The sequence below is a fragment of the Lathyrus oleraceus genome, chromosome 4 (genome assembly GCF_024323335.1).
Source record: "Lathyrus oleraceus cultivar Zhongwan6 chromosome 4, CAAS_Psat_ZW6_1.0, whole genome shotgun sequence".
Taxonomy (NCBI): domain Eukaryota; kingdom Viridiplantae; phylum Streptophyta; class Magnoliopsida; order Fabales; family Fabaceae; genus Lathyrus; species Lathyrus oleraceus.
Genome location: NC_066582.1, coordinates 260,143,803 through 260,166,755, shown reverse-complemented (window position 1 = coordinate 260,166,755; position 22,953 = coordinate 260,143,803). Strand labels below are relative to the sequence as shown.

Sequence of the window (22,953 nt, the reverse complement as noted above, 5' to 3'; positions counted from 1 at the left end):
AAAACAAATTTTAATCAAGAGCTAATTACCTAATTATATTAAAAATATAATCATTACTAATTAGAATTCTAAAACTCTACAAACTTAATTAATCTAATTAACTAAATTTTTAATCAATTCTTAGAAATTTAATTCTAAAATTCCAATTTCAATTATCCTAAGATTTACAACTAATTAAAATCCTATAAATTAATTAAGACTTAAATTGCCAAATATTCTAAACATAAAAACTTTAATCAATTTAAATAGAACTTTCATTAACATAATCCACCATAATTAATCCTAAACACAATACTAATTAATAAGTAATTAAACAACAATAAAATTGGGCTCACAAAGATCCTGACCCATTGTTTGGCCAGAAAGCAAAAAACACTTGGGCCTGGTTGAAGGCCCAGGGTTGAATTGATGCATCAGAGGGGGTGCAATATATCACATGGTATACAATAATCCAATAGCGGACCAAGAAAGAAAGAAAAATCTAGGTGCAACAGAGCGTGTGAATAACGTGTGTGAAGAGTGGACTGGAGACACTTGGGCCCCCTAAAGCTCCAAGCCCAAACTTCATCCAATGACACATAGGTCCGAACACGCGAAAATCAGTTCAAGACAAATTTCTTCGACTAAGAATAGATTCCACAGCTTCTCTTGCTCTCGAAAATTATGGGCGAAAAACGGAGTTGGATTAGAGCTCTGTTAAGAGTCCCACATCGGACAATATATGGCCTGAACATGACTTTATAAGTGGGGGCAGTCCTCACTCTACCAACCGGTTTTAACCGGTTTTGTAGGGTTGAATTAGACCCAAACCACACATTCTTACCATGATTAAGATCCGGGAATATTTTTTTTAATTATCCAATTTTTTAAAAAAAATTTCAAAAATACCTAAAATTTAATTTTTTTTCCAAAAATGGCCATTTTTGGCCCTAAAATGAACTAAGGCACCACCCTAGTTGGCGCCTACCCTTAAGGGGTAGGGCAAGTCGCCACTAGGAGTGGCGCCTACCCTTAAAATGATTTTTTTTTTTTAAATATTTAATATGTTTTTTTTTTAAAAAAAAAAAAATTAGTTTTAATTTAATAGTTTATATTTACTATAAATTATAGAAATTTATATAATTTACAAGATATATATATATATATATATATTAATTTAATTTATAAGTAATTAATAGTATTTATAAATTTTTGGGAGAATTAGGGTTAATCATGTTAGGTAGGTATGACCAATAATTTATATAATTTACAAGATATATATATATATATATATATATATATATATATATATATATATATATATATATATATATATATATATATATATATATATATATATATTAATTTAATTTATAAGTAATTAATAGTATTTATAAATTTTTGGGAGAATTAGGGTTAATCATGTTAGGTAGGTATGACCTAATTCAAACCCTAATTCCCCCTAAGACTAATTAATCTTGTCCTATAAATAAAGTGTTATTTCCTTGCATTTTCTTCACCACTATTTCCTATCACTTTCTCAATCAAGTTGAGTTCATGGCATCCCCCAGACCGTCATCATGGGAGCGGACATCATCCAGGCGCCCGGATCCAGAACCAGTAATCTTAAAAAGGGACGGGCATGTTATTTTCTCACCTGTGAAACCCCCAATGGAGATGAAATTTTGGAACATCCGTTCGTTGGACCAACTAAAAAGATCATTGATGTCTTGGTTAGAGGGAGATTACCAACCTGGTGAAGTCATCAGAAGGATTCAGAGGCTTAGAAAAAGTATCTCATTTGAAACTGGAGAAACAGTATGTTCGTGGGTTGAAGTTGAAAGCGACATTGATTGCATCCAAATGATGCATGGATCAGACGACATAGTGTTAACTGTTGTAATTTCCTAGATTTTAAGGGTTGTTTGTGATGTTGTTTGTGTATTTGCTATTGTTGTAATACTTGTTCTTGTTTTAGTACTTGTTCTTGTTCCAGTATGTGTTTTTGCTTTAGTAATTGTTGTTGTAATGTTAGATGTTTGTGTTTGTTATTTCAATGTCATCTTCTATTTGAAATAAAAAGTAAACTTTATTGATAAATAGCATTGGTACACAGAGTTATGAAGTAATACAACTATGTAGTCGAAGTAGATCCACGATATGGACATTTGTTCTTATTATGCCCTAGTTGTCGACATATGCTACACTTCCTCTGCATTTTCTCTGCGACGTCCATTTCAGTTCTAATGCGCCTGCTGTTTGGGCGACCACTTTTATTCCGCCGCATCGATTCATTGTGCCAAACAATTTCCCCGTCATACTCTGGCCAATACGCCTCCAATGCTACCACCGGAAAGGGATTGTCGTATACATTGAGCAATGTTGCAACTTTGTAGATGGGAGACACTAGCGATAATGCATCGAAGTGGCTGTGTGAACACGCTGCAATGACATGGGAACAAGGCATACGATAGGCCTGAAATTGACCACAGTCGCACCAACGGTCTGGTATTAGGACCCTATACTCTTGTCTGGGCAGCCCTTGGTTGTGGTCAATTGTTTCCTTGACACTAAAAGTGTGGCCATGGCGGTCGAATTCCGTAACCCGATGGCTGCTGGCTTTGGCAGATTCCTGCCTCATAAACTTCATGCAGGCATCACTATATACTTGACTCGTCTGCAACACTTCATGCCAGCGCCTGCCTCTTGTTACGAACAGCGTTGCCATCCGAAAATAGGTCGCACTCACCAATGCGGTTACCGGGAGGTTACGTATGCCCTTAAAGACGCCGTTCATTGATTCCACAAGATTTGTTGTCATGTGGCCCCACCTCACCCCATCGTCGTATGACCTAGTCCACTTTGCTCTGTCAATGTTATCGATCCACCTCCCTGCATCAGAATTTGCCAACACTATTTCCCGGCGGTAGTATTGGAATCTGATAACGCGAAATTATATCACATTTTAAGACTTAATTCAATTAAATTATTTTATCATTTACGCTAGTTCATCTCATTTTATCAGATATTATGCAGTATTCCTCTTCTATTTATATCAGGTACCCATTTTGAAGCAAAAGTGAAAAAGGGAAGAAAAGGAGGTGTAAAAAGGAACAAAAAGGAGAGAAAAGGAACCAAATGCCAAAGCCCAGCCCAAAGCGCACAAGTCATCAACGCTGTGCCTGTGACGGACGTCACAGGGTGCGTGACGAGCGTCACGCAAAACAGACTTGTGACGGACGTCACACATAGCGTGACGAGCGTCACACAACTCCACTACCTTTTTGGCGCAAGTATCGCCCTCAGAAAGACTTGAAGAATAACGTTAAGGAGTTGGTCTCCTATATGCACACCGTGGATATAGCCACGCTGAAGAATGGGAGAAACGGAATGCAGTTACCAAGGCTATTATAAATAGCCATCTCACAAACCAAAAAAAACACACAGTTTTTGCACGCTCAGTTTTGCGGAAGCTCTGTCAAATTTACTTTTCACGCCTTTGCCTATTTTCTTCCTTTCCAGCATTGTTCGCTTTATTTATTTTATTTTGCAAGCTTTATTTTCTTTTTTCCCTTGCAATTTATTTTCCCGTTTTTAATTTTTAGATATTTTTCGCGTAGTAGTTTCTACACCGGAAACTACTGTGCAACTTTATACCGGATTTAACCTTACGTTATATTCCAGTTTTATTTCCTTGATTTATTTTACTGTTTAATTGAAGAATCCAAGAACAAATCCTACCGGCTTGTGGAGGAGTGTTCAAGACCATTGTATTACGCATTCAGGTTCTTTAATCGTTATTTAATTTTTAATGTTTTATTCTACTGTTTATTTACATTGCCTGCCTGAAATGAGTTTGTGTGTGCATGATAATAATTATTATTTAGTTAGCATGTCTGGCTAATTTGCCTAGGTATCGGTATGTAAAGTAAGCAGAATAAGGGGTCAAGACTAAGTCGGTCTATTCAAACTTAAAATTAGAATCAATCTTTTTATGGTCTTAACTTACAGGTTTAATAACAAGATTTTTTACAAAAGTAAAAGACATAAAGAAGTTGAAACCAACAGAGCGAGAGTTTGAGGTTTTAACTGGACAGTGTAAGTTAGTCATTAAGTCTATCTCAGGGCGAGAGCAAGTTTTAGAATTAATTAAATTCTGACTTTTTTCCAAAAAGTATTTTTAAAGATTGAATGTGAGGACGAGAGTTAAGCATTTAGATTTAATTGTATAACCTAAGTCAACAGAGCGAAAGTTTGAGATAAGGGTGTTTAAAACGGTCAGTATTTTCTTAAAAAGAGTTTCTGCAACTTTATTGTTTTCAAATATGATTTTTGACTTAATTATAAGTGACAGCTACATTAATCTAAGATCATGGTTTCTTCAACAGAGCGAGAGTTTGAGATAAAACCTTTAACCAATAAAGTTAATCGAAACGATTTATTTTAAAACAGAGAGACCGACAAGGAATTGATTCCCTAGTTTTGACGAACCACATACCGATATCCGTTTTATTGATATTTAATCTAGATATTAGTTTAGCTCTTAGTTTTTCCCCAAACAATCGAACATTTTCACCTTAGCTTTACGTAGTAACTTTAGATAACGGTACATCGATTCATAAGTCCCTGTGGGATCGATATCTTTTAAAACTACGCGATAGAACTGTGCACTTGCAGTTTGTATCCCATTCTCGACTCACACAGTCGAGCGATCAAGTTTTTGGCGCCGTTGCCGGGGACTTTTATTCAATCGATATCGTAACTCTTCTGTTACGCTGTAGAGACTAAGGTTTCTTTTTCCTTCTATTCTTTCTTTCGTTGATTTGTATGCCACGCACTCGCTCTCAAGGCGAACCGCTCTATTTACGAATCAACGATATCGAACTATATCTCCGAGTCTTACGACGAATTCGGGAATATCGTGCTGAAAACAATCTCCCTCCTATAAACCTTCCTGATATCAAAAACATTTTTTCTTCTTTAACCGAGATGGCAGAACCAGCTCGTGCTCTTAGAGATTACGCCGCTCCATCGCAAGATGAACCGCATTCAAGTATTGCTCCGCCCGCAATCGAAGCAAACAACTTTGAACTTAAACCTTCGCTGTTGCAGGCTGTGCAACAGAACCAATTCTCTGGAAATCTTACCGAGGATCCAAACCTTCACTTATCCGTATTTGTTCAATATGCTGATACTGTTAAAGCTAATGGTGTCACTTCAGAGGCAATCCGACTTCGTCTTTTTCCTTTCTCATTAAGAGATAGCGCTAGAAGATGGCTTCAATCTCTCCCTTCCAACTCAGTCACCACATGGAACGAGTTGAAGAAAGTTTTTCTTGCCCGATATTTTCCGCCAAGCAAAACAGCTATGTTAAGAGCCCAGATAAACGGATTTAAACAGAAAGACAACGAGTCTCTTTTCGAAGCATGGGAAAGATACAAAGACATGATGAGACTTTGCCCACACCATGGTTTGGAAGACTGGTTAGTAATTCACACATTTTATAATGGTCTCTTATACAATACAAGGTTAACAATAGACGCCGCTGCAGGTGGTGCACTAATGAACAAACCTTATGCTGACGCTTACCAGCTTATCGAGAGCATGGCCCAAAACCACTATCAGTGGGGAACCGAACGAACAACAGTGGAAAAACCTCAACCGAAAACTGGCATGTACGAGATAAGTAACCTTGATCACGTTAATGCAAAAGTGGATGCTTTGGTCCAGAAAATTGAAAGTTTAAACGTATCACCACCAACCGCCGTGGTTGCTATAACTCAGAATTGCGAGGTCTGTGGAATCCAAGGCCACACTCCTGCGGAATGTCAACTCTTGACTGGAATCCAAACAGAGCAGGTAAACTATGCTCAAGGAAGCCCCTATTCGAATACCTATAACCCAAATTGGAAGAACCATCCAAACTTTTCATATAAGAGTAATAATGCTTTATACGCACCCGGACAGTCTCCGAATCAAACCCTATCTATACCTCCGGGATATCAGAAATCCAATCCTAACAATAATACCCCTAGAAAATCCAACTTGGAAATCATGATGGAAAACTTTATAGCTTCCCAACAACAAACCAATAAAGATTTCTTAAACCAGAACATACACACTGGCGAACAACTTAAACAACTAGCAAGCAAAGTAGATGCCTTGGCTACCCATAACAAAATGTTAGAAACACAAATATCTCAAGTAGCTCAACAACAAGCACCTACTGCTGCACCAACTGGTACATTCCCTGGACAGCCCCAACCTAATCCGAGAAGCCAAGCTCATGCAATTATATTAAGAAGTGGAACGGAAGTAGAAGGACCGTCTGATCCAAGGATAGGAAACCAAAACCCTGAGAAATCCACTGAGGAAAGTGAACCTAAGGAAAAGGAAGAGAGTAATAAGGAAACCCTAGAAAAGAAAGAACCTTATGTACCTCCACCACCTTACAAACCACCTATACCTTACCCTCAAAGGCTTGTTAAAACCAAAGATGTAGGTCAATTTAGAAAATTTGTTGATCTCCTTAAACAATTAAACGTTACAATTCCGTTTACCGAAGCTATTACGCAGATGCCCTCATATGCTAAATTCTTAAAAGAAATTCTTTCTAATAAGAGGAAACTTGAGGATAGCGAAACTGTTACACTCCCTGCCGAATGTAGCGCTATAATCCAAAACATGCCTCCTAAACTCAAGGATCCAGGTAGCTTCTCTATACCCTGTCACATAGGAAAATTTGTCATCGACAAAGCCTTATGCGATTTAGGAGCCGGAATTAGCGTTATGCCTTTATCCATATGTAAGAGACTGGAAATGGGAGAATTAAGACCGACCAAGATGTCTGTACAACTAGCGGATCGTTCCATCAAATATCCTGTAGGAATCCTTGAAAACGTTCCCGTACGCATAGGTCAGTTTTACATTCCCACTGACTTCACAATTATGGACATTAGAGAAGATGATACTACACCTATTATACTAGGAAGACCATTCTTAGCAACTGCCGGTGCAATCATAGACGTAAAACGAGGAAGACTCACCTTCGAAGTAGGTGAAGAGAAAATTGAATTCATTCTTTCCCAATTCTTGAAAGCACCTGCAATAGAAGATACATGTTACTTCATGGATATCATCGATGAATGCATAAAAGAAGCAGAGTCAGGAGAAGACAAATCATCAGACTATCTTTTAGAAGACAAATCAAAACAATGCTTAGCAGTAACACCAGATCCTACGCAGTGTCTTAACAAACCAACCCCTGATTTGAAAACACTTCCCAAAAATCTGAGATATGAATTCCTAGACTTAGAACTTGAACGACCTGTGATAGTCAATGCAGATCTAGGAAGACTCGAAACAGAAAAACTCCTACATATCTTAAGAAAATACCCAACCGCACTAGGATACCACATAACTGATCTTAAAGGAATAAGCCCTTCTATTTGTATGCACCGCATCATGTTAGAAGAAGACGGTAAAACCTCTAGGGAACACCAGAGAAGACTAAATCCGATCCTAAGTGAGGTAGTAAAGAAAGAAATAACCAAGTTATTAGAAGCAGGTATTATATATCCTATATCTGATAGCAAATGGGTTAGTCCTGTACACGTTGTACCAAAGAAAGGAGGCATAACCGTTATTGAAAACGAAAAAGGAGAAACTATAACTAAACGAATCGAATCGGGATGGAGAATGTGCATTGATTATAGGAAACTAAACAAAGCAACCCGAAAAGATCATTTCCCTTTACCATTCATTGACCAAATGTTAGAACGATTAGCAAAACATTCACATTCCTGTTATTTAGACGGTTATTCAGGCTTCTTTCAAATACCAATTCACCCTGATGACCAAGAAAAGACAACATTCACATGCCCTTTTGGTACCTTCGCTTATAGACGAATGCCGTTTGGTCTGTGTAATGCCCCTGCCACTTTTCAAAGATGCATGATGGCAATTTTCGCCGACTTTCTCGAAAACATCATGGAAGTATTCATGGATGACTTTTCTGTATACGGACAAAGTTTCGAAGAATGCCTTGAAAACCTGGAAAGAGTTCTTGAACGATGTGTAAAAGTAAACTTAGTACTTAATTGGGAAAAGTGCCACTTTATGGTACAAGAAGGCATTGTTTTAGGACACATCATCTCGAACAGAGGAATTGAAGTAGACAAAGCCAAAATAGAGGTAATCGAAAATCTTCAACCCCCAAGAACCGTGAGAGAAGTACGAAGCTTTTTAGGACACGCCGGTTTCTACCGACGATTCATCAAAGACTTCTCTAAGATAACTAAACCCTTAACCGGACTATTAATGAAAGATGCTGAATTCATATTCGACGATAACTGTTTAAAAGCATTTCAAACTCTTAAACAAGCATTGATCTCCGCACCCATTATGCAGACACCAGACTGGAATGAACCATTCGAAATAATGTGCGACGCCAGTGATTATGCTGTAGGTGCTGTTTTAGGACAAAGAAAGGATAAAAAGCTTCATGTTATATATTACGCTAGCAGAACCCTGGATGAAGCACAGATGAATTATGCCACAACCGAGAAAGAACTCCTAGCAGTGGTATTTGCGCTAGATAAATTTCGTTCTTACTTGGTAGGAGCCAAAATAATAGTTTACACTGATCACGCTGCTATCAGGTACCTTCTAACAAAAAAGGATGCTAAACCTAGACTCCTAAGGTGGATCTTGTTACTACAAGAATTCGACTTAGAAATCAAGGACAAGAAAGGAACTGAGAACGTAGTAGCAGACCACCTCTCTAGACTTGAGAACCTTGAACCAGAAAGAACATCCATTAATGATGATTTCTCGTATGACAAACTCATAGCTACTTTGGAAGAGAACAACTCTGACATGCAAATAGAAACCACCTTAGCTATATCTGTCATACCATGGTACGCTGATCTAGTCAATTATTTAGCTGCCGGAATAGTTCCACCTACTTTATCTTACCAGCAGAAGAAAAGATTCTTCCACGACATAAAACACTATTACTGGGATGATCCCTTACTTTTCAAAAGAGGTCCCGATGGTATTTTCCGTCGATGTGTACCCGAAGAAGAGGTAGAAAATATAATCCAACACTGTCACTCCGCGCCTTATGGTGGACACACAAGTACATCCAAGACCTGCTCTAAAATCCTACAAGCTGGCTTTTATTGGCCAACTATATGGAAGGACGTACATGCGGCTATTAAGGAGTGTGACAGATGTCAACGCACAGGAAACATATCTAGACGTGACGAGATGCCACAAAATGGTATTTTGGAAGTAGAGATTTTTGACGTATGGGGAATAGACTTCATGGGACCGTTTCCATCCTCCTTCGGTAACAAATACATACTCGTGGCGGTTGACTACGTATCAAAGTGGATCGAAGCTATAGCTTCTCCAACTAATGACACCCGAGTAGTAACTAGACTCTTTAAAAATATTATATTTCCGAGATTTGGCATCCCAAGGATAGTAGTCAGTGATGGTGGATCGCACTTTATATCCAAGGTACTCGAAAAACTACTACTTAAATATGGAGTGAGACATAGGATAGCAACACCTTACCACCCTCAAACCAGCGGACAAGTGGAAGTATCTAACAGAGAAATCAAGCAAATACTAGAAAAAACGGTCGCCACTTCAAGGAAAGATTGGTCATTGAAATTACCAGAAGCTTTATGGGCATACCGAACTGCTTATAAAACTCCCATAGGGACGACCCCATTTAAGCTCATTTATGGAAAATCCTGTCACCTCCCGGTAGAATTAGAACACAAAGCCTATTGGGCTATTAGAAATCTAAATTTGAATTATAAAGCCGCCGGTGAAAAGAGAATCCTTGACATAAACGAATTAGAGGAACTCAGAAGAGACGCCTATGAAAATGCCAAAATCTATAAAGAAAGAACAAAACAATGGCATGATAAGCGTATATCAAGGAAAATCTTCAAGCAAGGCGACGCAGTACTCTTATTTAACTCCAGACTAAAATTATTCCCGGGAAAACTACGATCCAGATGGTCAGGACCTTTTCACATCACTAAAATCTTTCCCAGTGGAGCGGTAGAAATAAAAGGACAATCTACAGAACCGTTCACCGTAAACGGGCAGCGTCTGAAACATTATCACTATGCGGAAACCAACGTGGATTCGCAAATTCTACACTTAGACGAAACGCCCCCAGGACCCATAGACAATATTTAACAATTTCTTTGTCGAGCTTGCGACATTTAAACAAAGCGCTTAGTGGGAGACAACCCACAAATTAATCTGTTATTTTATTATTCTATTATTATTATCATTTCTCTATTTTTCTCTTAATTATTCTTTTAATTTCTATTTAGTATTCATTATTGATTTATTCAAAAGAAAAAAAAAAATATATATCCATATAATAATAATAATTCTTTTCTTCTTTCGGCATTTGGCCAAATCCTGACTTAAACTCATGTTTTCTTTTCTCTAGTTAACACTAACCAGATGGGACATTTTGACCGTATGGGTATCAAGTTCAGAGGAATGGCTCAGAAACGAAGGTTTGAAGAACTAGCCACTAGAGAGATGCTACCTAGTTTATATGCTGATGATTGGGCTATGACTGCCCTTGGACTGAGACAGAGTGTCCTGTTTTTGCTGAATCAGATAGGATGGGAGACCTCCCCTATCCTGAGACATTTCACCACCTACCGGAGGCTCACACTAGAATTCCTTAGTTCATTAATCTATCTACCTAGCCATGGAAAAGGAATTACCAGAGGTTTTATCCAGTTCAGAATGTTCAATATGGAGTACCAATTTAATATTAGAGACTTCACCAACCTTTTGAGTTTTCCTACCTCCTTTGATACATTCACTATAAGCCAGGAAGAACTTTTTGAATATAGAGAGCTTGAACACTTTTGGGGTAAGCTGACTGGAAATGATGAGCCCGAAGAACATGAGTTTCTCTCTGGAAACATACATAACCCGGCTTTTCGCTATTTCCATAAGATCCTGACCCACACTTTATTTGGGAAGAAGCCAAATAGTACTTCAGTTTCACGTGATGAACTCTTCATCATATTTTGTGCTTCCCAGAACCGTCCAGTAAACGGTGCTACTTTTATGTTAGCTAATTTGGACCACCTTATCCAGGATGAGAGAGCACCCATTAGAATAGGCGGCCTGATAACTATGATAGGTAATGCTATTGGATTACGTCAGCCTATGCTTGACCTGAACCCTTTTTGTGGCATTACCACTATGAGTATACCTTTCCTCTTCAACACTATGTTTATAGCAAACATAGGGTCTGATGAGTTTGAGCTTGTTATTGATAACCAGGTTCTCTGCCTATTCACCATGCCCGATCCTAGGACTAGTGTTCATAACCAAAGGAACTGGCTCTATAACCTGAATGAAACCCCAACTCCTGATGGATCCACTGAATCCATCCAGGATTATGAGATTTGTGATGACTATGAGCACTACGTTGACCATATCTCCCTTGCTGAATCTGACCCTCAGACTCCATCCGGCTACCATGATATTGATCCTCCTCCTCAGCCTGTCCTGACCGAAGAATCAGCCATGCCTGATCTCCGACATCATATGCCAGGAACAGATATTAAAACCGTCATTGAAGCTTTGATGTCAGAACAAAACGCCCTCAGGGAAGATTTCCACAGCTTGAGACTTGCAGTCCTAGAACACATGAGCAGCACGGCAAGTCAGTTACGTATGTTACGGCATCACGTTAACTCTTTTACTCCTCCGGCCAGAGATCCGAAGATAGATGGAATTTAGTTATTTTTCCTTTCTAAGTTATTTAGTTTTAGGCTAGATTTTTTTCATTAATGTTATTTGAATTCATGTTTATTTCTATTTCATTTCATTATTTTCCTTTCCTGTATTACATTATGATCCTTTTTATTGAAGCTGTTTAGTTAATTTTATTTTATGCAATGGCTATGTTCTCTACTCTTACTTAGAATGAATTATTATTATGTGAAGTAGAATAGCATGCAATACAAATTAATTAGCTAAATTAATTAGAACAATCTAAAAACCAAATAAAACAAAAACGAAATAATCAAAATATAATCATCTCCTAATTAAGTCTGTGTAGCGCTACTGAAGAAGCCTTGCCAAAAGAACTGTGTGACGAGCGTCACACGATCCATGACGAACGGCACGCAACACTCTTGTTACGACCGTCACACCCTTGTGACGAGCGTAACGCCTCTCAGACATGTGAACGTTAGGGAGCCGTTGGAGACGAACGTTACACCCCTACCTTTTTACATTCCCCATTCATTTTTCATTTACCACACTTAATTACTTTTCAACCACTCTTTCTTTTCACCTCCCACATTTTTCTCCTATAAATACCCTCCAAACCTCCTTCTTTCACCACAAACAATTCTCTCATATCAAATATACACTTCTTTTCTTTTCCAAATCACTCATTCAAAAATTCATCACAATGGCGGGAAATCAAAACTTCGGAAATATCATCTTCCGATCCGGAGATGACAACTATCAGCAGGAGCAATTCGAGCGCTTCCAACAGCGAGGCGTCGCTTCCACCAGGTACCCCGATTTAACTTGTTTACAACAATTGGGCTTACTCCAAGGTATCGAGTGGATGCTCCGGAAAGCCGATTTAACCTTCCTTTGCACCCATAACCAACCCACCTATCCTTCCCTAACCTTAGAATTCCTAAGTTCTTACGACTACACCACTCCCGCCGGTGAAGGTGAATTTCTAACCGGTACGGCAACCTTCCGTATGTTTAACACCGAGTACTCTCTAACCCAACGCCAATTGAGTGCCATGCTACATTTTCCCACAGAAGGTCTGCTCCATGCCAGAATCCCTCCAACCTCAAACTGGAACACAGTTCTAGTTTTCGACCTTTTTAAGAAAATTTCCGGTATAAATACCTACAACTGGGAAGAACTCCTTCTCTCCCACATCCATAACCCCACCATCCGTTATTTTCTCCGTATCCTGCAAAACACACTCTTTGGAAGACCAAACAACAGTAAGGTCAACTCAAAAGAACTCTTTTTCCTCCAGTGCGTTTTCGAATCGGATACTAAGGTAAACGCCGCCTCTTTTCTCTTTCATCATATCCGCACCTTATGTGCTAGAGGCCGGCAACCATTCATAATTGGTGGATTAATAACCTCCATAGCACTTGGCCTGAACCTAGGGGATAAACTCCAAACTTTAGAATCCCTACCACCCCTGTCTATGGATATCAGCTATTGTCGCTCCAGCCGCCTGATTAAAAACAGAGTAGGCGGAGGCTATTATCTTATGGTGAACAACCAAGCTGTCCCAAGTGTTGTGCTACCCAATACCACCCTAACCGATGTCACAAACCCGGACCGCCACCTCTACGATCTTAGCGCTCCTGAAACCACCGAGCCTTCACAAACAAACCAGCAAACAGATGAGTTTGCAGAAATGGAACAAGGTGATCATCCGCCAACACAACAATCAGTCCCGCTAAACCCTTCCAGTAATGCAGCCGGCCCATCCTCCCAACGTCGTCGACGACGAAGGCCTGCGACCAACGATGACATTATGGATGCTATCGATGGAATGCAGGCACAGAATACAGAGATGATGCAGATGATGCGTCAAATGCAACAGCAACAGGATGCTCGGAATGCCATAACCGACCAGCGGTTTACTGAGTTGTTTAGCAGATTCGACAGCTTAGACATACATCAAAGATCACCAGGACCAAGAACCAGAGGTGGAAGGCAGCCTTAGTTGTTATTTTCTTTTTCCTTTCCATCTTGTATTTCTTTCCCTTAAAACATCGAGGACAATGTTTCGTTCAAGTATGGGGGGGAAATTATTCTTTCCATTCTCATCTTTGTTTCAAGTATGTACTCTCCCTTTTCATTGTTATTTCCCTATAAAAAAAATAAAAATAAAAAATAAAATAAAAAAAAAAAAATATTTTTTTTAGTTAAGTCCTGAATGTGAAAAATTTTCTATTATCTATTTCCCTCAACTTTCTTGAGCCATACCAAAAATTTTAACACACCCAATAAGTATAAAGGTTGCTTACTTTATAAAATTTGAGTGAAATCAAAACAAAATCATTACCATAACAACGCTCTGAGAACCTCAATATGTTAGATCAGGATAAGTACCTATTATACCGAACTCCTTGAACTTTTAGTTCTATGGTAACCCCAAGTAGTTTATACAGAAGTCAGCACCATCTTAATAGCAAACTACGTGGAGAGCCGATGAATATAAGTGAATGATCCCCAAAGTAACATGAAATATACGAATATATCAAGAAATGCACTAATTAAATTAGGTGATCCTTACCAGATCATTTAATCTAAAGGTTGCAGATCATGCAAAAACACAATATGAAAGATCCATTATGAGTTGGTTCAGTAGGAATCTGGTACTGAACTCGGTAGGGCGGACTACGGTTCGATCCCCCGCAATTTGCAATGGGCTGAATAATGAAGTTATCCGACTTATGTACCAGAACTTCTAGCTAAAAGCGGATCATAATCACTAACCGGTTACTCCACTATGTGCGCGTAAAGATAAAGGGCTTAATGTGATTTCGCTAGAATGAAAACGGGTAAAATAAGACTAAAGGAACCAGGATAGCTATCATAGGGTACTTGAACTGATTGGCATAAGGTAGGGTTATCTAAGTTGTAACGGTAGTTGTTGATGTCAAGATTAAACTCAAGTCCTCCTAAACAAAAATCCATTGGCAACCTAGTACGAATTGATGTGTGCTTTAAAATTTCATCTGGCTAAAACTTTTACTATACTGAATTTTGCTTGAGGACAAGCAAAGATTTAAGTATGGGGGAGTTTGATAACGCGAAATTATATCACATTTTAAGACTTAATTCAATTAAATTATTTTATCATTTACGCTAGTTCATCTCATTTTATCAGATATTATGCAGTATTCCTCTTCTATTTATATCAGGTACCCATTTTGAAGCAAAAGTGAAAAAGGGAAGAAAAGGAGGTGTAAAAAGGAACAAAAAGGAGAGAAAAGGAACCAAATGCCAAAGCCCAGCCCAAAGCGCACAAGTCATCAACGCTGTGCCTGTGACGGACGTCACAGGGTGCGTGACGAGCGTCACGCAAAACAGACTTGTGACGGACGTCACACATAGCGTGACGAGCGTCACACAACTCCACTACCTTTTTGGCGCAAGTATCGCCCTCAGAAAGACTTGAAGAATAACGTTAAGGAGTTGGTCTCCTATATGCACGCCGTGGATATAGCCACGCTGAAGAATGGGAGAAACGGAATGCAGTTACCAAGGCTATTATAAATAGCCATCTCACAAACCAAAAAAAACACACAGTTTTTGCACGCTCAGTTTTGCGGAAGCTCTGCCAAATTTACTTTTCACGCCTTTGCCTATTTTCTTCCTTTCCAGCATCGTTCGCTTTATTTATTTTATTTTGCAAGCTTTATTTTCTTTTTTCCCTTGCAATTTATTTTCCCGTTTTTAATTTTTAGATATTTTTCGCGTAGTAGTTTCTACACCGGAAACTACTGTGCAACTTTATACCGGATTTAACCTTACGTTATATTCCAGTTTTATTTCCTTGATTTATTTTACTGTTTAATTGAAGAATCCAAGAACAAATCCTACCGGCTTGTGGAGGAGTGTTCAAGACCATTGTATTACGCATTCAGGTTCTTTAATCGTTATTTAATTTTTAATGTTTTATTCTACTGTTTATTTACATTGCCTGCCTGAAATGAGTTTGTGTGTGCATGATAATAATTATTATTTAGTTAGCATGTCTGGCTAATTTGCCTAGGTATCGGTATTTAAGTAAGCAGAATAAGGGGTCAAGACTAAGTCGGTCTATTCAAACTTAAAATTAGAATCAATCTTTTTATGGTCTTAACTTACAGGTTTAATAACAAGATTTTTTACAAAAGTAAAAGACATAAAGAAGTTGAAACCAACAGAGCGAGAGTTTGAGGTTTTAACTGGACAGTGTAAGTTAGTCATTAAGTCTATCTCAGGGCGAGAGCAAGTTTTAGAATTAATTAAATTCTGACTTTTTTCCAAAAAGTATTTTTAAAGATTGAATGTGAGGACGAGAGTTAAGCATTTAGATTTAATTGTATAACCTAAGTCAACAGAGCGAAAGTTTGAGATAAGGGTGTTTAAAACGGTCAGTATTTTCTTAAAAAGAGTTTCTGCAACTTTATTGTTTTCAAAATATGATTTTTGACTTAATTATAAGTGACAGCTACATTAATCTAAGATCATGGTTTCTTCAACAGAGCGAGAGTTTGAGATAAAACCTTTAACCAATAAAGTTAATCGAAACGATTTATTTTAAAACAGAGAGACCGACAAGGAATTGATTCCCTAGTTTTGACGAACCACATACCGATATCCGTTTTATTGATATTTAATCTAGATATTAGTTTAGCTCTTAGTTTTTCCCCAAACAATCGAACATTTTCACCTTAGCTTTACGTAGTAACTTTAGATAACGGTACATCGATTCATAAGTCCCTGTGGGATCGATATCTTTTAAAACTACGCGATAGAACTGTGCACTTGCAGTTTGTATCCCATTCTCGACTCACACAGTCGAGCGATCAGAATCCAGGTTGGTTTAATGCATACCCCGCGTTTATCAAATGTTGCTTCAAGAAGTTATCCTTGAACTCCCGCATAAAATTTTGAGCAATATGCCTGATGCAGTAGACATGGGTAGACGGGGGGTCATGCCAACCATTTGCTGGATTATTGTATGCACTGTCTATTGAAGCGTGCCTGTCAGAAATCACACAGATGCCAGCTTGTGGAGTCACGTGCGTTCGGAGATTCTTAAGGAAGAAACTCCAAGCAACAACCGTTTCTCCTTCTACCAATGCAAAGGCTATTGGGAAAATATTAGAATTTCCATCTTGTGCGACCGCCATCAGTAACGATCCTTTGTATTTCCCATACAGCCAAGTTCCATCGACCTGAATAAGCGGCTTGCAGAATGTGAAACCTATGATGCAGGGACGGAATGCCCAGAAAAGTCTATGGAATATTCCATTACCTTCTAGACAAGTTCCGTCAGGGGATTGTGCCGGTAAGGTCTCCATTATAGAAACCGTCCCAGGTGAATACAAACGTAGTGCAGCAAGGTAGCGCGGAAGTTGTTTGTATGATTCCTCCCAATTACCGTATACCAGTTCAATAGCCTTGGTTTTCGCTAACCAAGCCTTTCTGTACGACGGTGTATATTTGAAAACAGCAACACAATGGGAGATAATGGTTTTGACCTTGAGTGACGGGTCAGCTTCAACAAGAGGTATTATTGAATGGCAAATCATATCACGGCTAAGTTTGCGATGATTCTGTGCCATGTTTGTGTTGACACAAGTGTGAGCTTGAGAAATGGACCCTATCACCCACGGGTTATATTTCTTCTTGTACGATACCATCAACCTAAACCCACACTCCGGATTTTTGCATAAAATAACGTATCTTTCCGGGTTTGATCTGTTAACATCGTAGTCAACACAGTTTTTCAAGTGCCAATTTTTTATTGCTAACAGGCACTCTTCCTTGGTCCGAAATTGGTCACCCTTCTTTAACTCCTCATCAGACCTCATATAAGGGTTGTAGAGGACATTGATAGCATAAACTTTATGTACTTGAGTTTGCTCGAGGACATTGATAGAATAAGCACGTATAGTTGGGGTTCTCCTGTATTGGCATTCCTATATAGCTCTTTGTGTAAAAATGCAGAAAATGACCACTGTACATTTTCTGGATGTGCTTTTTTGCTCCAAACATGGGGGTGGTGGAGATTGCTGAGGCTAGCCCCAGAAAATCCTAACGTCTACTCATTCCCTTACGCAACTAGGTAAATTTATGATGTTATTTCATTTTGTATATTTATTCTATAAATATTTGTAAATAATATTATTTATCTTTTTTTGTTTAGGTTCATTACAACCGGACTGGATTACAGTCTTACCCCCAAAAATAAAATTATATTTTATCGCTAACTCTTGGATCGTCTCCGACCACAAGATGTATTACCACTAAATCACTCATCTTCTAACTAATTTATTAATATCATGCATTCTCAATAAATAACATATTTGCTTTTTTCTTTGCAGTTTATTTGGAGGCCATATTTGGGATTGGAACATCAACCCAACCCCGAAGATGCAGCTGTTTGGACAGCAAAAACGGCCATAATGCGGTTCACCACTGTGGAGATGCACCAAAGTGACCGTGTCAAGCTGCAATTCGGAATGCATCAAGAAATCCCAGGCCCCCTATGTCTTTGGAACCTTGGCATCTAAAAAAAGTCAGCCACCAGTGGTATGCCCAACATTGGAAGGAATTTGCTAAGGAGTTTCGTAAAATGTGGAAAGACCGTGCCTACTATGTTCTACAATTTCCGGTGGCGCCCAACGAAATGAAGCCGACAAGGGAATATGTGGATTGGTATAGAGCAAATACAAATCCAGAAATGATTGTGTCTGACCCGTTCTATTTGGACGATCCCCGGATGCAACAACCATACTTCCAACAACAACAACCACCACAATATTCCCAACAACAACAACCACCACAGTATTACCAACAACAACAACCACCACCATATTACCAACAACAACCACCACCACCTTATTACCAACAACAACCACCACCACCGTATTACCAACAACAACCACCCTAACACACGTCCACCCCCCAACCAAATCAACAATACATACCACAAACTCAACCCTAATACCATGAAGATTACCAACACCAACCTCAACATTCCCACCACCATCAACAGTCCCAACACCTACCACAATATCAATCCTCCCACATCCACCAATCCCAACACTTCCATTACGACGATGTCCCGAGCTCTTCCAGTCCTCCACTTAGCCCCGACACGGGTATACAAGAGGATTATCAACAAGACTACTACACCCCCCAACAAACATTGTTCTTTAACCAACCTGATTCAACCCTAAACTACCAAAGGCCACATTTCGAGGGCGCACCCAACAGGAGTCAGTTTGTCCCACCGAGACAAAGCTTTGAGGGCGCAGAGGGCACCCGCCTTTCCTACAGCACTGAAGGGACTTCAACCCAACCACAACGGCAAACGGCAAGGGGACGCGTTAGGACTAGGGATGGTAATAGGGATGCACCACCACCACGTGAGCCGTCTAGACGAGTAGTTAGACCTCCCCCGTGCGGATCGTACCAGGGACCACATCATATGTAATAATGCATTTTAATCATATCTTTATAATATTTGTCTTGTGTATTATTTTAATATAAATATATTGTTTAATCTATACAAAATGTTATTTATTTACATGTATTAAATTGAATTAGAATTTCCAAAAATTTATAAGTACTATTAATTACTTATAAATTAAATTAATATATATATATATAAATTAATATATATATATATATATATATATATATATATATAATATATATATATATATATATATATATATATATATATATATATATATATATATATCTTGTAAATTATATAAATTATTATAATTTATAATAAATATAAACTATTAAATTAAAACTAATTTTTTTTTAAAAAAAATATTAAATATTAAAAATAAATAAATAATAATTTTAAGGGTAGGCGCCACTCCTAGTGGCGACTTGCCCTACCCCTTAAGGATAGACGCCAACTAGGGTGGCGCCTTAGTTGATTTTAGGGCCAAAAATGGTCATTTTTGGATTTTTTTTTTTAAATTTTAGTTATTTTTGAATTTTTTTTTAAAAAATTGGATAATTAAAAAAAATATTCAAGATCCGGTGGCCCATTTATTTTCAATAAACCAAAAAACAAGAAGAAGGGTGGCCGTGTTCAAGAGGTTCACACCGTTTAAAGAATTAAGAATTGGAGGAATAACTTACCAAATTGAAGCGGAGAAATGTTCCGATGCAGTGGCTCAACAACAACAACTTTACAGGTACCTTGCTTCATCCCTCATCCTATGCTTTTCCTATTCTTCTTTTCTTCGTGCTCCTTCTTCTTCTTCTCACAATATTTTGAGTTCACGCGTGTAGTTTTTGTTCATGTTTTGATGTTTCAGTTGTTACGTGGGGCGTTGCATGCATTGTTGTTGATGCGTTGCATGAGAGAGATTAGGAGCTGAAAGTGTTGATGCTGGCGATGTAAGGTGAAGTTGCAGAGATGGAGATGGAGTTCAGAGTGAACTCAGAGATTTAATTGAGATAGTGAGGGTTGGAATTGTTACGAAGTTCTGATTTCTCAGTTCTGATGAAGAATATATATATATATATATATATATATATATATATATATATATATATATATATATATATATATAGAGAGAGAGAGAGAGAGAGAGAGAGAGAGAGAGAGAGAGAGAGAGAGAGAGAGAGAGAGAGAGAGAGAGAGAGAGAGAGAGAGAGAGAGAGAGAGAGAGAGAGAGAGAGAGAGAGAGAGAGAGAGAGAGAGAGAGAGAGAGAGAGAGAGAGAGAGAGAGAGAGAGAGAGAGAGAGAGAGAGAGAGAGAGAGATGGTGATTTCTGGAGTTTTGGATCAAAATGCAGAAGCTCCCTGATCTGTGAGTGAAGGTCTATTCTAATTGGGTTTGATCTTAACAGAGATCTAATTCTATGAGATCCCGTTAGCTTAGTTTTAGTTAGTAGTTAAATCTTCTGTTAACTTTCTGTTGGAATTAGTTAACAAGCTCAAATTCAGTTAATGAGTTTTTTATTCTGTGTGTTGTTTCTGTCAGGTATCATGGAGCCCTTATTGATGTTATGTTATCGCATTGCAAATTGCTGGTGAAACCATTTTATTTATTTTTTTGTTATCATGAAATTGTAGTTAATATTTTGTCATAATTCTGCAGGAAATTAATCGAGTCCTTTGAAATCTGTAGGCTAATGAAGGAGTTTACTTTTTGTAAAATTTTCAGAGTTTTATGCGTTTGGAGCCTCTATTGTCATGCAGAATGCAGGGTGATATTCATTTAAGTTTTGGCAGCCATATGTTAGTTATTTCTAGCTGGAAAATTCTGGTCAATTTGTTAATTATGTTAGGATAAATTTGAATTTTGATTGATGACTTAAATTAGTGGATTGGTTTGTTTAAATTGAAGCTGGAACTTGTATACACGTAATTAGCAGCTAGGAACTGTGTTGTCCTGAAGGTGCAACCTCTTAAGGTTCTACAAAAGATTAAATGGGGGAATTTGGAAGTTATGTTAGAAATAAAATGCATTTCCATGTTATAAGTATTATCACTGTTTTTAAGTTAATTGCTATTGTAATGGTATGCTATTTTTGAATGTTTGACTTTGAATGTTTAATTCGAAAGGTTTTGATGATTTAATTTGAATATGAAAAATTGTATTGAATATTGAATGGAATGTGGATTAATGAAAAGTTATGGAACTTGAATGTGTATTGAATTGGTTTATAATGCTTTTAAAAGTTAATGAAAGTTTTTTTTGAAATGGATCTAAATATTAATGATTGAAATTAATTTGAAGATTAGGTTAATGGAATGGAATTGTAAAGGCTAATGGATTTAAATGTCAATTAAAAAGGTTTTGGAAAATTAATGTCAAATGGTTTTAAGGGTTTGAAAAGGTTAATGTTAAATGGTTTTAATTTAACTTGAAATTGGTTTGAAAAAGTTTTGAAATGTTAATCAAAATGATCCACCGTCTCATGCTACTCCTTTGCAAGAAACCCCTGTTCTTCAAGCACACAATATCACACACAGAACAATATCACAAGCACACAATGTATACAAACACAAGATATGGCTCAAGTGCGCAAAGTGAAAAGGACTAAAACATAAACATCTTGCATGAACCTGAAACATAAACATCTTGCATGAAATGTAAATGACAATGAATGATAAAGGTACTGAAATTTAAATTGCATTAAGTAAATGACTTGAAAATAAAGCAACATTAATAAGGAGTTAGTCAAATGTTAGTGAAGAGTTCAATTATTTAAGTCATTCTTTGGAGAACACTCAACCATCCATTCACAAGTATGAATACATGACCCAAGACATCATCCATGGGAAGGGTTCCAACTTGGATAAATTAACAAGTATGCCACTAGTTCTCATGAATGGAAAAAAGGTCAAGTTTTCACATAATCCCATGAAGAATGTGAGACTTACAATCTCACTTACAAGAATGCTATGCCTTTTGGGATAAATTTAGCTCTATGTTAAGCAATTGCAATTGGACTTATGTAGAAGTCACAACTATCTGAGGCTGGTCAATAAAGATATTGGTGTTAATGCATGTTAGAGACTTGGTACAAAGAATCAAACTCCTAAAACATACCACACAAAAAAATTAAAGTGGGAGGGACCTATCTCAACTAGCATTTGACGTGAAGAGAATTCATTGGTCAATGATGGATTGGGGAAGAATAGGGATAAAGATGAAGAGGGAAGGGGAAATATAAACCCGAATTGATCATAGGAGGAATTTCATGTGATCAATACTATCCATTCATTTTGGGGGATGAAATGTACATTTCATTAACCCCCTAAATTCAATAGTATTGATCAAATGGAAGTTCAAATCAACCATGATCAAGGCCAAACAGAAAGTCAAACATCACAAAGTAAATCAATTGACTCGACAATATTTTTAAACAATTAATCAATTAAAAATCAAATTAAAAATGACTTAAAATGCATTTTTCAAAAGTAAAAACTTCAAATCCCTTCAAATCACCAAATAAATGGTAAAGGGATTTATCCTAGGTCAAACAAGGTCAAAGGACCTTAGACAAAAAAATTCATAATTTTTGGAAAGTCAGAAGTATTTTAAAATATTTAAAACAAGTCCAAAATCAATTAATTCATAAAAAAAATCAAAATTAATCCAAAAAATGATTTTAATTTGGAAGAGGATAATATTTAAAGATTTTTGGTGAA

General features: G+C 37.6%; 1 pseudogene; it reads right to left on the bottom strand.

The window, feature by feature from the left end:
- Positions 1-5,353: 5,353 nt before the first annotated feature.
- Positions 5,354-5,453, bottom strand: LOC127077223 (uncharacterized; annotated as a pseudogene).
- Between the last annotated feature and the right edge of the window lie 17,500 nt (positions 5,454-22,953).